Raw genomic sequence first — 16,447 nt, 5'->3', positions numbered from 1 at the left:
AAAGGCAAGATTGAGGCACGGCCCTTTAGTTGAGCTATATAAATAAAACGATTTAAATAGATTGTGAGGGTAGCAGGGTAAGGGCAAAGGAAGAGTAGGCCGGATCAGAATGAAAACAGAGTGGGGCCCGTTAAGCAAGAGTAGGAACAGAGTTTGATGGAAGGTATGCAAAGTCATCGATAATGGGATGTTGCTGAGTTTGCATAATATGTTCCAGTGGAAGGGTCACGCTGCTCGAGTCCACATAGACTCCAAGAAGAAGAGGCGATGGCCTCTACGGTATAAGGTAAGCTTCCCAAAGGGCGAATACCTCTGAAAGGTCAGAAAGGCCATGCTAATGCTAGTACTTCTGAAATGCTGGTAGGAATTTCTCGGAGACAAGTAGATTTGGGACGCCATGCCCCATCGCATAGCCAGTAAAGTCAACAAACGCCACCGACTTGCCAGTCCTGCTGCTTTGGTCCTGAGGCTCTGGCCCTACAGTATTGCACTCTACTTGGTTGAGAATACCCATTTTATGAGGTGAGTTATTCAATGACAACACCAGCCATTTATTGCAATCCCAAATACAATTTGACAGCCTGGCAGTCGACGACAATACTTGGCAGGAAATACACATACCCGGCATTGGAGGTGCGACCTGGAATAGTAAACAAATAAGCGTCCATTTCCCTGCACTGTCTGACACTCTGTGAGAACCTAGTATGCTATGCACCTGTGCCCTTAAATGCAATACAACGTAATCAGTGTACGTGCCTGCTATTTCAAGGGAATGCATGCCCAATATTGTGAGAATCTGGACATGTTATAGGAATGCAAGGCATTCCATGGCTATACCTGGCATATGGCGTGAGTCTATTTGATGGGAATGCATGGCATGGTAGGAGCATATGGGCGTTTTTCCAGGAAACCTGGTATAGATCATAAGTATGAGGTTCTTCAGGCCAGGATTTGAGTGCCTGAGCGTTTGCTGGGAATGTTCGTCATATGATGTTTGACTGTGGCATTTGAGGACAATACCAGGCATATATATATGTCATGGAATTTGAATGACACTTCCTGCAATGTGAAGGAAGGGCTTTTGAAGGCAATACCTGGTGTGTGATGTGAGTAACTGACAGAGGGTGATAGGGCCTGGCATGTGAGTTCTTGGCATTTAGAAGGAATACCCAGCATAAGAACTTGAAATTGGATGGCAATACTTGACAGGTGATGTGAGTATCTGGGCATTCATTGGAAATGCCCGAAAAACAATGAAACACCTTAACTATACAAATACGCTCTGTTGGCTTCAGCAATACTTGTTTAAATATGCAGACCACATATTAGTTGACAGAAATATAAAAAATACTGTACAATGTTACAGGATGTGTTACCTTGATATCAAAGAATATATGTTTTCGGGTCATCTAGAAATATTTAATTAATGGTATATGCAACATTATTGCACCGTTATTCTTGTGAGCCAAAATTATAATCTCTTTTTAAATAAAATGTGTTTTTAAATATTATTGGATGGGTCAGCAGTGCCTTAGAGTGAGGTCCCTTCAGTCGTGCCTCCATGCAAGCGCACTCCCAACCCCCATGGGGGCCTCCCCTGCCTCCCTCTGAATCCACCGTCCCCTCCCCCAACTGCCCTGGCGTTATCGCGACGTGCCTGCCATCTGTAAATATGGCACTTGTGTACCCTGAGTCAAATTCCTCCTCCATACTTGGCTGCAGACTCTTGGTCCTTTCAAATAAACATTGTAACAATTTTTTACGCCTTAGAAGGGAGCTGAGGAGCCCATCTGTCTCTTCCAGTCACCCCGCCCCCACCCCTCGAAGTCGGAGCATGTCTCCACCCTCAAGCAGATTAGAACTGAATGGCTATGGCGCTGAATTCGACACTCATCGCCATGCCCTCTGCAATGAGCCTCAGAAAGGAGCCAGCAATTCAACGGGAATGGGGGGTAATGTCCCCTCTCAAGACACCAGATATGACTTGGGCGTTCATCTGTCACTCATGTTTTCTTCTGAAGCACTCCTATACCAAAGGGCAGCATGGCACTGTGCAACAGGATTCTGCATAAACACGCCAAAAACCCAAGATAGATGGAAAAAGAAAAACTAAAAGGAAATAGAAATAATAAAAAGTACTGTATTTAAAACTACAATGAAATTAATCTACATTTCAACAAACCAAAATGACCCAAAAAGTAAATGAAATAGAATGCAATGCATATCTGAAAAGATATGTCTTTAACTCTTCTCGAAAAACCAGTAAAAGGGAAGTTGAACCGGAGAGATACAGGAAGCAGATTGCACCAATGTGCAACCGCAGCATAGAAAGGGAGGGAGCAAGACTGCACTTCCTGGCAGGCCCTCTTCCGACATATTTACTTGCTGTGGCTCTGAAGCCACCAGCCAGGGCCGGCCGTGGCAGCCGCAGCGCCCTGGGCGGCAAAACAAAAATGTGCCGCCCCCGCCCTTCCCTCAAGTGTGCCCCCGGCCATGCGTGGAGGCGCGTGGCGGAGGCACCAAAGTTTTCAATAGGTGCTGATCCGCTCCGTTCTCCGATCCAGAGAGCGGAGCGCATTTATTTACAGTAGGGCGTCGGCCACCCCTTCTCCCACCACACCAGCTCGGGGGAGACTTGGGGGCTAATGGCAGGGCGCCCTGGGCAATCACCGGGCGTCCCACCCCTAAGGCCCGCTCTGCCACCAACCACTGTCCATTTTTACAGGCAAGTAAACTGAGGGGCCAGCACAAGTGCCCGGAAAGCCATGCAACCTGACTGAGCTGAATTCGGAAATCCAAGAGTACCCAGTGAAGTGGAACTAAAATAGACGTTATCTAATCAGATTTACATGCACGCGCCACTAACCGGGTGACAGCACATATAGAAGATTCCAGCAGGGCCAAATAAGAAGCAGAATTAGAGGCGATTGTGAAGGATCCATGTGATTACTGCGACCCCCAGAAGTCCGACGGCTGAAAAGGCCGACTTTAAAAAAAAATCATGTTTTTTTCAACCCCCTTTACACCATACACATACATATGCGATGGAGACCCGCGAGGGAGACCCCCGCACCCTCCCATACTTGTATTATATCCCATACCCCCTCATATATATGTGGTGTAAGGGGGTCGAACAAAGATGGGGGCCTACATGTGACAATCTGTCACTCTGAACCTGGCCACTCACAGGAGTCGTCGTGTTCCTTCCATGCCCTAATCAGCAAGAACCCAATCCTGGCAGAGGCTTAGAATGCCCCCTACCATCACCCAGTGCCACAAAACTCTATAAAGGCAGCTCTGTCAACAATATCTGCAGCACCAATACAAATCATCCTATCCCTCCATCAACAATGCTGTGCTACTTCATAAAATGACAAGCCCAATTCTGGCCCCTCCTGTTGTAAAGCGCTCTGCTGCATTTGAGCTAGGTTCACGCTAAAAGCAATGAAATAACATTTAAAAAATTGGTCATTTGGAGAGATCTGAGCTCCTTTTTCATAGGTAGGGGGGACTGTGATGCTGGAAATGTATCAGAGGGACAGGGCCTCTGAATCCTTGTCCTCTTCTGCCTTTTATCGTGTGTTCTGTTATGTTTTCTGCCCAGGAATCCATTTGGGACTCCTGGCAGTGCAGCTCTCTCTTTTGGTTTGGTGAACAGACCCCTGGGATACCCTTATGGCACCCATGGGTGGGGGGGTACAACCCTGTGCCCCTAGTGTATGTTTTTGGGCACCTGTGGGTGGCCCACAGAGCAGGGTATGGGCTGGTGGCAGCTCCATGCTGAATTGGACAGGTGCTCTGGGTGTCCTCCATTTTGGGATACCCAGGCCCTGCCATTGGGATCAGTTGATTCCTGATAGAAACAAGATGGCCCCTGTGGCCTCTTGCTTTCTATTGCCTGTTGTCTTGTTTTCCCAAAGTCCTGGGATGCCCTGACTCTGTCCCTTCCCCCTGACTGGCTGTTGGGTGGAAGTTCCATATATGGTGTTGTTGTGAAGGCCCAGCTAGACTGACTGGAGCCTTCCCTTTGACTGTATGTTGTGGGTACCTCCTGTGGGTGGGACCTGGGTGAATGGAGTGTGTGACCAATATGCACTTCTTGTTGTGGTTGTCTGGTTTCTGGCCTGTGAGACAAAGACTGAGACAGCCCTGCCCGAAACTGGCCTGAATGCAGTGTGTAGTGTTGAATGGCTGGGTACTTGTCCCAATCCACATTCCTTGTTGTGAGTGTCTGAAAGGGAGGAGTGTGGCCTGAATGCACTGTGTGCCTGATTGGCTGACTGACTGCATGAATGCCCTTCTGTGTGATTGGCTGCTGTGTGTGTGCCAGCAGTGTGGATGAGAGACAGAATAGTATATCTGGGGACCTCTCACCACTGGAAATTGTTCAGAAGCATTCAGAAGCTGAGTCTCCACTCAAGAGTAACTGGATTTGCTGATCCTCGACGTCCAGCTGGAAGAAGAAGACTTGCTGTGGCATTTGCTTCGACGGAACTGAAGGTTGTCGACATTGTCGAGGGCTGACCCGAGAGAGGACCTGGCTAGGCGCCCTCTTCCCGTGCTCCGAGGGACCATCGAGCACCGCTGAATCTTCGCCGAAGCGCCCTGGAAGTCAGACCCTCGAAAGGCTGCCGACCCGAGACGGGACCGCCGAGGAGATCGAAGTGAAGCACCCGGACCTCGACGCTGTCGAAGTCCATTGCCGTCGACCAGGGTTCGCAGGTCTGTGTAACCGCTGGAGGCCCGTCGAAGTTGTGTTGCCCAGCCGTGGGAACCACTTGACGCCGTGCCGCCGACGACCGGAGCCGTCCGCTCCTTGCCTAAGAACATTCAATCGAAGGACTCTCTCGACCGCATCGTCGACCGCTTATCCTGCCGGAGAAAGTCGAGGACGACCAACGCGCCGAGGAGAAACCTGCCGGTGGGTTTCCCGCCACCCGACGACCCCAAAGACTCGGACGACTCGACGCCCTTGCTGGGCTCCCGTCTCTACAATCTTTGCGGTCCAGAACTATTGTCATCGAGGTGCCCCGCACACCTCCGCCTTGCAGGACGCCGACGCCCCGACGCCGACGAGCACCGCTCGGACGGAGCTGCCGCCTCTTCGACAACGTTCGGCCTCGTTTGTCGACGGACGTTCGACGCCCCGTGCCTCCCGCTTGAAAGGGAAGGCATTCAAGAAGGGCCGTCGATTCCCCGTCGCCGAACAGCGAGTCCCTCGACGCTTGTCGACGCCTTTTCGAGGAACTCGACTCCACCAGGTACATTGGGGGGGTAAAAACATTATAGGAGAGAAATAGACTATTGAACAATATCTGGACTGGGCTGGTGTTATATCTCTTTATTTTGCAGGTTGCCCAGGTGGGGGGATCTCCACACAGAACTGTGTCCAGTAGCAAGGGCCAGTATTCTGCCTATTGTTTCAACCCTCTGTTATCTCTCCTCTCTCTATTGCTGGTTTCCTTCTTATTGATCTGTGTGCCATTTCTACAGTATTGTGAATGCACTTTAATGAGGTCTAATATTAGTGGTACCACTTTAGAATTGTAGATATTTACCATTGCTGATTTTCCTGAGCACAAAGTGCGTTATTGTGATAAGTGTACATAACCCTTGAATATTAATTATATAAAGACTGTGTTTTCAGTAATACAGTGTGTGGACATTCCTTTGTGGGGGCTTGGGGATACACTGTACTTAAGAACCAGCCTGCATCACCTCCTGAGAAGCTAGGCCTTGATTGCTCGCCCATCGCTACCGTATTAGAGAATCTTGGCTGGGGTCCTCTGTGCCTCCCCTCTACCATATAGAGAGCAGAAGTACAGACCCCCCCACCGGTCTTCTTTACAAAGCTGGTGGCAGCGGTGGGATGCTTATGGTTTTAAGACTCAGTGTATAACCGTGCCACTTACAAAATATCCGCACTTTTATTAGATTAAGGTTTGGGTGTGTACCAAATAACTGCATTACAAGCAATGGAGGCCATTGCAAATGGTAAATTGACTCGGATGAGCTTAGAGGCTCTCCAGAGTGCTTGTGAAGCCAGGGAGTTAGACTTTGTGGATAAGTCTAGGGCTGAGCTGATAGCTGCCCTGGTGGATTACCAGACTGATGGTGAAACTCTTGAGGAAGGGGGGGATGCAACCAGTGAGGACTCTGCCCCTGGGGTTGTCGCTGAATCTGTTTCTGGGAATGCCACCATTCCTGCTGCCTCTGTTCCAAACCCCAGCAATTCCATGGAACTTGAGTTATTGAGGATGAAGTTAGCCTTTGAATATCGCAAGTTGGAAATAGAAGCTGAGCTTAAGAAAGAGGAGCTGGCACAGCAAGTGGAACTCAAGAATAGGGATCTTGAACTCAGAAATAAGGACCTTGAACTCAAAAGCCAGGACACTGAATGTCAGAGAATCCAGCTAGAGAAAGCTAGAGTGGAGACTTCAGCTAGATCCAGTGAGAGTGTCAGGTCCCCAGCCACCAAGTTTATGAAAGATTTGGTTGGTGTGTTTGTGGAGGGTTCAGATATCCTCCAATGGATTGAAGCGTTTGAAATGGCTTGTGCAATTCATGATGTAGATAAAAGAGATTGGGCTAAGTGTTTGTTAAGCAGAGTGCCTCAAACTGGATATGACTGTATTCTGAAGCTGAGTGTGGAAGAAAGGGGTCAGTATGAGTGTATGAAGTCTGCTTTGATTGCCAAGTTTGGCAAGACACCTGCCCAATACCTTAAAAGGTTCAGGGAATTTAAGAAAAGAGAGAATGTGTCTTGGGTTGACTGGGTGAGTACTGCGCACATGAACATGATGGGGTGGATTGATGGATACAAGGTGAAAACTTTTGTTGAGTTGTCCCACCTCTTGTTTTTTGAGCATTTTTCTGAAGCCTGTTCACCAGAGCTGCGTCAGTATGTGGCTGACCAGAACATTTTGGACCCCTTTAAGCTGGCTAGGTTGGCTGACAAGTGGGTCTCCCACCGGGTGTCCCCTAAGGACTCCAGTGGGAAGGACAAGGACAAGGAAAAGGGGGCCTCTCAGAAAGCTGAGGAGTCCCAAAAGCAGTCACAGTCGGGTAAACCAAAACCTTCCTCTCCTAAGACCCAAAAATCTAGTGGGGATAAGTCCTCTGTGGGTGGGAATAAGAGTAGTGGTCCACCTGCTGCAAAGCAGGCTCCCAGTGGTTCCAGTACCGTACCCCGCACTCCTGGCACTTGTTGGGATTGTGGGGCTCTGGATCACAAAAGGGGTGACCCCAAGTGTAAAGGTAAGGCACTTGGAGTACAGGCTGTCAGCCTGACCTACCCTTACCCCGTGTCTGAGGTGGAGGCCACTGTCCTCCCCTCCTCTACAGGAATCACATTTGGTGCTCCAGTAGAGATTTCCTTAGTGTCCCTTGGGGCCTGGGACCAGTACGCAGAAGTACTGGCGACTATCCCACAGAACACCCGTAGATTTTTGAGAAGTGTCCTCTTGAATGGCCAGCCTTCTACTGGTTTGAGAGACACTGGGGCAAGCATGACAGTGGTGGACAGGACCCTGCTCAAGCCAGAGGACTATGAAGGTGCTCCTCTGCAAACCACCAGGTTAGCTGGTGGGCCTCCCAAATTATCGCCTGTAGCCCTAGTCACACTCATGATTGGAGACAAGACAGCAAAGCTTCCTGTCCTGGTTCAGGACAATGTCCCTGCTAACATTCTGTTAGGAAATGATCTAGTAGAGTTGGGGTTGATCTCGGATGGTCTTCCCATGACTGCGGCTGCAGTCACTAGGTCACAGGTGACACCGGGTCTGGCTGTGAGTCAGGTATCCGAGCCAAAGGCGAGGCCTAAGGCAAGAAGAAGGAAGACCAAGAAGGCCACCTCTGTGGAGGGAACACCTTCTCTTCCTGCTGTTCCGACAGCACCCAATGGGATCCATGCTCCGGACGGGCTGGGTCCAGCGGAAAACCCAAACTCAACTCCTGTGGGAGAAGAGACAGAAGACTCTCCTGTGGGAGAGGTTCTCAACCCGGAGGATCATCCCGACCTTCAATGCTTGTTAGCTGAAGGGGGACCCTCCCGGGCAGACTTCTGTAAGGGACAGAGAGAGTGCCACTCTCTCGAGGGCCTGAGGAAACAGGCCCTGTCCCAGGCACAAGGTGAAGTGCCTAGGACATTCAAGATTTATTGGGAGGGTGAGCTCCTTGTTAGTGAGCCCACTAAGCCCGAACCTGGTGCCCGCAAGAGGTTGGTGGTACCCCAGGTTTACAGGCCCTTCCTACTGCAGTTGGCGCATGAGGTGCCCTTGGCTGGTCATCTTGGGACCAAGAAGACTAAGCAGAGGCTCTCTGCCCATTTCTACTGGCCACGGATGGGAGTAGAGGTGGAGTCCCACTGCAGGACCTGCCCAACTTGTCAGTTGTCTGGCAAGACTGGAGGCAGGGTCATTGCCCCACTGCAGCCATTACCAGTGGTTGGCACACCATTTGAGAGGGTGGGCATCGACATCGTCGGTCCCCTTGACCCTCCCACTTCAGGTGGACATCGGTTCATCCTGGTCTTGGTAGATCATGCCACCAGGTACCCTGAGGCAATACCCCTTCGGACTGTTACTGCCAAGGTGGTTGCCAGGGCTCTCCTGGGCATTTTCACCCGTGTTGGATTCCCCAAGGAGGTTGTCTCTGACCGAGGATCCAACTTCATGTCTAGTTACATGAAAACCATGTGGAAAGAGTGCGGGGTAACCTACAAGTTCTCCACCTCTTACCACCCCCAGACCAATGGTCTGGTTGAGAGATTTAACAAAACTCTCAAGGGCATGCTAGGTGCTTTGGAAGAGCCCCTAAGGAGGAAATGGGATCTCCTCCTGCCATGCCTGCTGTTTGCTTACAGAGAGGTACCTCAAGAGGGTGTTGGTTTCAGCCCCTTTGAGTTACTCTTTGGACATCCCGTGAGGGGGCCCCTCGCCTTGATCCGAGAAGGCTTGGAAGCCACCCCTCCAGGTCCCGCCAAGCAAGTGGGGGACTATGTGTTAGGCCTCAGGCGGAGGATGACACAAATGATGGGTCAGGCAACAGCAAATCTCAAGGCCAGCCAGGAATTGAATAAGTACTGGCATGACCTGAAAGCTTCGCAAGTGGATTGGACTCCGGGACAGGAAATCCTTGTGATGGAGCCTACCAAGCCTAGAGCTTTGGCAGACAAGTGGACTGGACCCTTCAGGATCATCTCCAAGATGGGCGAAGTCAATTATCTGGTGGACATGGGAGCCTCTGGGGTAGCCCCCCAGGTATTCCATGTCAACAGGCTCAAGCCTTTCCACAGGCGAGCAGAGGTCTCATGTCTCTTGCTAGCTTCAGGGCAAGAAGAGGATGAGAGTGAGCCCCTTCCTGATTTGCTGCATAGCAACCCTCAGGATGGCTCAGTGGAGGGAGTACAACTCTCTCCAGATTTGACAACAGAGCAGCAGAGGGCCTGCAGGGCTTTGCTCCAGCAGTATGCCTCTCTGTTTTCCCTGACACCGGGCCTTACACCGTGGTGTAAGCACGAAATTGACACTGGTGACAGCGTGCCTGTCAAGAGCAGGAGCTATCGTATGTCAGATACCGTCAAAAACCACATCCAGGCTGAGGTCGCCAAGATGTTGGATCTGGGTGTTATTGAACCCTCAACCAGTCCCTGGTCCAGTCCAGTGGTCCTTGTCCCCAAGGCGAGTTCCCAGGCGGGTACCAAGGATTGGAGGTTCTGTGTGGACTACCGAGGAGTCAATGCCGTCACCAAAACTGACGCGCACCCATTGCCCAGGGCTGATGAGCTCGTGGACACTATAGGTGCTGCCAAATTTGTGAGCACCTTTGACCTTACCTCAGGCTATTGGCAAATAGCTCTGACGGACCATGCCAAGGAAAAGACGGCATTCTCCACACCTGAGGGACTCTACCAGTTTAGGGTCATGCCCTTTGGGTTGAAGAATGCCCCTGCCACCTTCCAGAGATTGGTCAACCATGCGCTCAGTGGGCTGGAAGCCTTTTGTGTGGCTTACTTAGACGACATTGCCGTCTACAGTTCCACCTGGGAAGAGCATTTGACACATCTGGATAAGGTGTTGCAGGCCTTGAAAAGGGCTAACCTCACTATCAAGGCCACCAAGTGCCAGATAGCTCAGGGGAAAGTTACCTATCTTGGTCATGAGGTAGGAGGGGGTCAAATCCAGCCTCTTTCCAGTAAAGTACAGGACGTACAGAACTGGGAGACTCCCACTACTCAAACCCAGGTGAGAGCCTTTTTGGGCCTCACTGGGTACTATCGCAATTTCATGGCAGACTATGGAACCATAGCTGCACCCCTGACAGCTCTAACTTCACCCAAACAGCCTAGGAAGGTTAATTGGACTGAAGACTGTCAGAGGGCCTTTGATGGCTTGAAAGAAAGTCTGTGTAGGGCACCTGTGTTGAGTGCGCCTGACTACAGCCGACCCTTTATCGTCCAGACGGATGCCTGCGACACCGGAATTGGAGCTGTCTTGTCCCAGTTAGATGACAAAGGGAGAGAACATCCTATCATATTCATCAGTAGACAACTCAAGGGTAGAGAACTTAGGTGGGCTACTGTTGAAAAGGAATGTTTTAGTATAGTTTGGAGCCTTAGGCGTTTTAGGCCCTACCTTACGGGGTCTACCTTCAAGGTCCAAACAGATCATAAGCCCCTGAAGTGGCTTATGCAGATGAAGGGTGAGAACCCGAAATTGCTCAGGTGGTCCATTAGCCTGCAAGGGCTAGACTTCACCATAGAGCACAGACCAGGGAAAAGTCACGATAATGCAGATGGCCTTTCCAGAAGGTATGTTGACCGTCTGGATGAGGGTGTCTATCCCGTGGGAGATTAGACACCCTCCACCTCAGTCTGGGGGGGGCGACTGTGATGCTGGAAATGTATCAGAGGGACAGGGCCTCTGAATCCTTGTCCTCTTCTGCCTTTTATCGTGTGTTCTGTTATGTTTTCTGCCCAGGAATCCATTTGGGACTCCTGGCAGTGCAGCTCTCTCTTTTGGTTTGGTGAACAGACCCCTGGGATACCCTTATGGCACCCATGGGTGGGGGGGTACAACCCTGTGCCCCTAGTGTATGTTTTTGGGCACCTGTGGGTGGCCCACAGAGCAGGGTATGGGCTGGTGGCAGCTCCATGCTGAATTGGACAGGTGCTCTGGGTGTCCTCCATTTTGGGATACCCAGGCCCTGCCATTGGGATCAGTTGATTCCTGATAGAAACAAGATGGCCCCTGTGGCCTCTTGCTTTCTATTGCCTGTTGTCTTGTTTTCCCAAAGTCCTGGGATGCCCTGACTCTGTCCCTTCCCCCTGACTGGCTGTTGGGTGGAAGTTCCATATATGGTGTTGTTGTGAAGGCCCAGCTAGACTGACTGGAGCCTTCCCTTTGACTGTATGTTGTGGGTACCTCCTGTGGGTGGGACCTGGGTGAATGGAGTGTGTGACCAATATGCACTTCTTGTTGTGGTTGTCTGGTTTCTGGCCTGTGAGACAAAGACTGAGACAGCCCTGCCCGAAACTGGCCTGAATGCAGTGTGTAGTGTTGAATGGCTGGGTACTTGTCCCAATCCACATTCCTTGTTGTGAGTGTCTGAAAGGGAGGAGTGTGGCCTGAATGCACTGTGTGCCTGATTGGCTGACTGACTGCATGAATGCCCTTCTGTGTGATTGGCTGCTGTGTGTGTGCCAGCAGTGTGGATGAGAGACAGAATAGTATATCTGGGGACCTCTCACCACTGGAAATTGTTCAGAAGCATTCAGAAGCTGAGTCTCCACTCAAGAGTAACTGGATTTGCTGATCCTCGACGTCCAGCTGGAAGAAGAAGACTTGCTGTGGCATTTGCTTCGACGGAACTGAAGGTTGTCGACATTGTCGAGGGCTGACCCGAGAGAGGACCTGGCTAGGCGCCCTCTTCCCGTGCTCCGAGGGACCATCGAGCACCGCTGAATCTTCGCCGAAGCGCCCTGGAAGTCAGACCCTCGAAAGGCTGCCGACCCGAGACGGGACCGCCGAGGAGATCGAAGTGAAGCACCCGGACCTCGACGCTGTCGAAGTCCATTGCCGTCGACCAGGGTTCGCAGGTCTGTGTAACCGCTGGAGGCCCGTCGAAGTTGTGTTGCCCAGCCGTGGGAACCACTTGACGCCGTGCCGCCGACGACCGGAGCCGTCCGCTCCTTGCCTAAGAACATTCAATCGAAGGACTCTCTCGACCGCATCGTCGACCGCTTATCCTGCCGGAGAAAGTCGAGGACGACCAACGCGCCGAGGAGAAACCTGCCGGTGGGTTTCCCGCCACCCGACGACCCCAAAGACTCGGACGACTCGACGCCCTTGCTGGGCTCCCGTCTCTACAATCTTTGCGGTCCAGAACTATTGTCATCGAGGTGCCCCGCACACCTCCGCCTTGCAGGACGCCGACGCCCCGACGCCGACGAGCACCGCTCGGACGGAGCTGCCGCCTCTTCGACAACGTTCGGCCTCGTTTGTCGACGGACGTTCGACGCCCCGTGCCTCCCGCTTGAAAGGGAAGGCATTCAAGAAGGGCCGTCGATTCCCCGTCGCCGAACAGCGAGTCCCTCGACGCTTGTCGACGCCTTTTCGAGGAACTCGACTCCACCAGGTACATTGGGGGGGTAAAAACATTATAGGAGAGAAATAGACTATTGAACAATATCTGGACTGGGCTGGTGTTATATCTCTTTATTTTGCAGGTTGCCCAGGTGGGGGGATCTCCACACAGAACTGTGTCCAGTAGCAAGGGCCAGTATTCTGCCTATTGTTTCAACCCTCTGTTATCTCTCCTCTCTCTATTGCTGGTTTCCTTCTTATTGATCTGTGTGCCATTTCTACAGTATTGTGAATGCACTTTAATGAGGTCTAATATTAGTGGTACCACTTTAGAATTGTAGATATTTACCATTGCTGATTTTCCTGAGCACAAAGTGCGTTATTGTGATAAGTGTACATAACCCTTGAATATTAATTATATAAAGACTGTGTTTTCAGTAATACAGTGTGTGGACATTCCTTTGTGGGGGCTTGGGGATACACTGTACTTAAGAACCAGCCTGCATCACCTCCTGAGAAGCTAGGCCTTGATTGCTCGCCCATCGCTACCGTATTAGAGAATCTTGGCTGGGGTCCTCTGTGCCTCCCCTCTACCATATAGAGAGCAGAAGTACAGACCCCCCCACCGGTCTTCTTTACAGGGACCAACACAGGGGGATGCCAAGGGCAGAATGGGCATGTGAAGAACTTGAAAGGCACCCAAATTATGCCTAATAAAATAAGGCCCTATTGCTCTGACAGTTGCACGAAGATTTATAAAGGGAAACAAAGACACGAGACATACAAGCTCAGTCGTCCAAGAGGAAAAGAAACCTTGATGGCAAGTTCATGGAAAAAGTGAATTCATATATTAGTGGGTGAGCTGTTAAACCTGAGTGGCTCGGGAGGCATGCACCCAAGGCAGCATTCACCCAGATACCAGACTCCGGTCTGTAGGATACAAAGTCGCAGATAGATTGCACGTTCAGACATGGCTACGGTGCTGCAAAGACATACCAATGTAAATGGAGAGCTATGCAAAACACCATTGACCGTGAAGTGCAGATGCAATGCCACGAAATACAAGGGCAGCCCATCAGGCTGTATAGAGCCAGGATAGCAACATATTTTGACTTTATGTTTCAGGATAGGGTGCATACATTTCTTACAGATAGAGAGTCAAATGTTTGGTTTACCATCGTAATGCAGCAAATGTCTGCAATTCCGGGAGCTCTCTAAGATGGGGGTTGGCGGTGCCGATGAAGGCGGGTGCACTGTATTGAACTTAAAGGTAAGAGAACCGATAACGCGATATGACATAAAGCGAACTTCATCATGAGCGAATGAGTGGATTGACCTCTGCTGGGAGGACTCTACTGAGCAAGACCTGACATTGCACCAAGATTGTGGCAGGGGAGAACTCGGGCAGATCTCAGTCCTGCCAAAGTGATCTTTATCTCATCAAAAAATAATCTTCAGAAAACAGAATGCATTTTTCCGCTTAAGGTGAGCTCTGAAATACAGAATTCTTGACCAGAAAGTGGACATTCTCAAACAATTTCCCTGGAAATTGATATTTTGAGATCTGGGATTTCCCAGTCATATGTGAATGGAATTGATGGGCATGGAGGAAATACCTGACTCTACTCCTGTAGGAATAAACTTTATAAAAGTAAAAGAAATGAAATACAGTTGGAAAGCAGATCCCATTCCACAACGCCTTAGTAACAAACGACACTGGAAATAAAGGCTAGGGCGACCCTTCTTTGTCAGTGGTAGGCCATGTACAGAATGCATTGAAAAAGTCAGTGATGCAGAATTGCAGGAGACTGCATTATCCCCTCTCTGATCAGCAGTGACAACATCCATGACAAGATTCCTACTGCAGGCACCAGAAAAGAAGAGAAATGATATGGAAATTGCCATCCTTCACTTGCTGTTCTGATGACAAATGAAGCAGACAAAACGCTCAAAAGGAACCCGAACAAACACTAAAAATGAACCTGACCAAACACCAAAAATTAACCAGACCAAACACCAAAAAAACGAATCCAACCAAACACCAAACAAATAACAACCAAACACCAAAAATTAACCCGACCAAACACCAAAAATTAACCAGACCAAACCCCAAAAATTAATCCAACCAAACACCAAAAATGAACACAACCAAACACCAAAAATGCTCCTGACCAAACATCACAATGCCATCAGACAGATCGCTCAAAGAGAATCAGACCCAGGACCCAAAACGAACGAGACCAAACACACACAATGAATGAAGAACATCCAAAACGAGTCAGGCCAAAGAAACAAAACATCTCAGACCGAACATCCACAATGAATCTGACCAAACACCCCATAGTCATCAGACAGAAGAAACAAACACCTAAAATGAGTGAGGCCAAAGAGACATAATTTCTCTGTTTTTAGCCCCGTTCATTTATGCTTTAATCATCAGTGATTCTTGAATAATTACTTACGCTTCTGTAAACTATAGTTTCCATGCAAACATTGTTTAAAGGAAGTATTTTTTGTAAGCAAAGCTTGATAGATGGATGCACAAATAAATGGGCACGGATGTAAACCTCCTCTTTCGCCCCTAGAGGTGAACCTTAGACAATCGAATGAATGAGGTAGGCTCTCTCATTACCCCCATAGTTCATACTGAAAGAGGCCAATGAATGAAAGGGATGGGGAGAGGATCCCCTCCTAACTTTGGAAGCAATTGTTAGGTTGGCCAATTACTGAATAGACGTGGTGTTGGATATCCCCTTTCACCCTTAAAGGGTTCATGTTGTAATAGCCTTCGGAGTCGAAGTGCCCTCTCTGACATCTCAGCGATAGTCTCTTCAGAGAGGCCAGAATGTGAATGGGTATCGAGGGTGTGCTTTCCTCCCACCTCTGGAAGTGTTGCCGAGAGAAGCCACAGATTTAAAGGGCACCGCTGTGGTGCCCCTCCCCATCATATGTTTCGGCTCGGCGTTATTCTGAAATACTCACAGCGCTGACAGTAGCAGGACCTCATGGAGAGGCCTCCTCTTCTTCTTCACTCTGCAGATAAATGGCATAAGGCCCCCCTTCTTCCCCCCTTCATATACCCCATTAACTGTAATCCTCATTAAGCAAGGCCATCCAATCACAAAGTAGGGATCGAGGTGTCCTCAGCAAGCACATCAGACTCTTGTTCCAGGACTCACTGGGTGGGGGAGGGGCTTCTGAGCATCCACAGGAAATGTGCTTATAAAATGCCCACATGTTTCTAGAGCGGCTCTCACAGTGGCGTGTCATGTGCGATGGACACGGGAAGGCGCGTGGATGTCGGGGTGGGGGCGGGAGCGGCGGGGGGGCTGCTATTTGGCATAAATCCCAGGCTGTTGATGTGGCTGTAAATAGCTGGCTCTTCGGGTGTTAGGGAATCAGAGAGGATTAATGAGTGTAATGCCATCAGGAGGCAGAGGGTCTCGCTGTGCAGGAGATCAAGGATGGGCCGGGAGGTGGAAGGTGGGGGTGTGGGGGCTGCGCTGGCAATGGCTCGCTCTCAGCCTGTGCCTGTCTAATTCTCGACCACTTGCCTTCCGGGTGTGCTTGTGTTCCGTTTTGAAAAAAACACGGCCATGGCTGTGCCGGTATGCTGGGTGCTTCGTTCAACCTTACATCACCACTGCTGCCACAGTCGCTCCCCCTGAGCTTATCCACAGCTCTAACACAAGGCTCCAGAGACCCCCCTCACTTGGAAGCTCGTAAAATACTCCAGCAGCCCAGCCGCATGCTTGAATGCAAGCTCGCCTTCAGGAAGGTAGGGGTGCTGGCGGCCAGAAGCAGGGCACATCTGGGCGCAGTGAAGTGCTTTAAGTGGGATAGGAAATCGAGGGAGGGGGGAG

At 50.3% G+C, this 16,447-nt stretch overlaps 1 protein-coding gene and 1 long non-coding RNA gene across 2 annotated transcripts in view; one reads left to right on the top strand and one right to left on the bottom strand.

Annotated features, from left to right (window-relative positions):
• Positions 1-15,712, bottom strand: part of PDE6H (phosphodiesterase 6H) — a 136,350-nt gene extending 120,638 nt beyond the window's left edge. Inside the window, exon 1 of the mRNA XM_069654459.1 lies at positions 15,567-15,712. The gene's annotated coding sequence lies outside the window, so the exon portion shown is untranslated. The remainder of the gene's footprint in view (positions 1-15,566) is intronic.
• Positions 15,713-16,133: 421 nt separating this feature from the next.
• Positions 16,134-16,447, top strand: part of LOC138581894 (uncharacterized) — an 87,987-nt gene continuing 87,673 nt past the window's right edge. Inside the window, exon 1 of the long non-coding RNA XR_011304848.1 lies at positions 16,134-16,362. This is a non-coding gene — a long non-coding RNA (uncharacterized lncRNA). The remainder of the gene's footprint in view (positions 16,363-16,447) is intronic.

This window comes from Ambystoma mexicanum, chromosome 3q (genome assembly GCF_040938575.1).
Source record: "Ambystoma mexicanum isolate Mex_15411 chromosome 3q, UKY_AmexF1_1, whole genome shotgun sequence".
Classification (NCBI taxonomy): Eukaryota; Metazoa; Chordata; class Amphibia; order Caudata; family Ambystomatidae; genus Ambystoma; species Ambystoma mexicanum.
Note: the sequence above shows the minus strand (reverse complement) of the source record. Positions and strands in the feature narration are given on the sequence as shown.